Below are 1,183 nucleotides of genomic sequence, written 5' to 3'. Positions count from 1 at the left end.
TTCCCGCCTCTTTCAATCGCAAATATCTCGACTTCTGTTCAAAATACCGGTAGATTGGTAGTTTTTTCATAGAAAGCACGGACAAATGAACAAACTTCAAGATGATACCTATAACTCCACATGCACAAAAACTGACGAGCGCCTGAGTCCACAGCATCATGATACATTGACGCATTATGTGAGGTGGCGGGGCCGGGGTTGGGGAGATTAAGAGGAGGGCCAGGGCCACCCACCAAGAGGGGGGGGGGTCCTACCAATATATTTATAGCTGCATCAAGTCCGATGTACTGCATGAAATGGACTTCAGTGACATCATCAGCCATTTTGCTGCATGAAAATCGAGAAAAGTGTCTGGACTGTGATGGTTATTCCTCCACCCATTCTCTGAGTTGAACTATAGTAGTTACTTGTTGGTTATACTAGGCCTATACTTCTTCATGAAATATATTTCAACAGAATTTCTGGGTACAAATAAATTTGGCGAGAGCAACATATGTTTATTTCATTTTTATTTCTGATTTATTCATGACATAATATAAAATTGAAAGAACAGTCCCCCCCCCCCCCTTGTCAGTATTTCCTACCTTAAAGAGTCTTATTTATTGATCAGTATTTAAGTTACTAGTCTTGGTGTATGCAGTAAGGGGAGCGGGCCCCAGTCCTCCCTTCCTCCCTTCTCCCTTCCTCCCTTCCCCAGTCCTCCCTTCCTCCCTTCCCCAGTCCTCCCTTCCCCAGTCCTCCCTTCCTCCCTTCCCCAGTCCTCTCTTCCTCCCTTCCCCAGTCCTCCCTTCCTCCCTTCCCCAGTCCTCTCTTCCTCCCTTCCCCAGTCCTCCCTTCCTCAGTCCTCCCTTCCTCCCTTCTCCAGTCCTCCCTTCCCCAGTCCTCCCTTCCTCCCTTCTCCAGTCCTCCCTTCCTCCCTTCCTCCCTTCTCCAGTCCTCCCTTCCTCCCTTCCTCCCTTCTCCAGTCCTCCCTTCCTCAGTCCTCCCTTCCTCCCTTCCCCAGTCATCCCTTCCCCAGTCATCCCTTCCCCAGTCATCCCTTCCTCCCTTCCCCAGTCATCCCCAGTCATCCCTTCCCCAGTCATCCCTTCCTCCTTTCCCCAGTCATCCCTTTCCCAGTCATCCCTTCCTCCTCCCTTCCTCCCTTCCTCCCTTTCCCAGTCATCCCTTCCTCCCTTCCCCA

At 50.5% G+C, this 1,183-nt stretch overlaps 1 protein-coding gene across 1 annotated transcript in view; it reads left to right on the top strand.

Annotated features, from left to right (window-relative positions):
* LOC101847810 overlaps positions 1–1,183 on the top strand; it is a 6,874-nt gene that overhangs the window by 2,832 nt on the left and 2,859 nt on the right. The window lies entirely within an intron of this gene.

This window comes from Aplysia californica, unplaced genomic scaffold (assembly GCF_000002075.1).
Source record: "Aplysia californica isolate F4 #8 unplaced genomic scaffold, AplCal3.0 scaffold00092, whole genome shotgun sequence".
NCBI classification, from domain to species: Eukaryota; Metazoa; Mollusca; class Gastropoda; order Aplysiida; family Aplysiidae; genus Aplysia; species Aplysia californica.
Note: the sequence above shows the minus strand (reverse complement) of the source record. Positions and strands in the feature narration are given on the sequence as shown.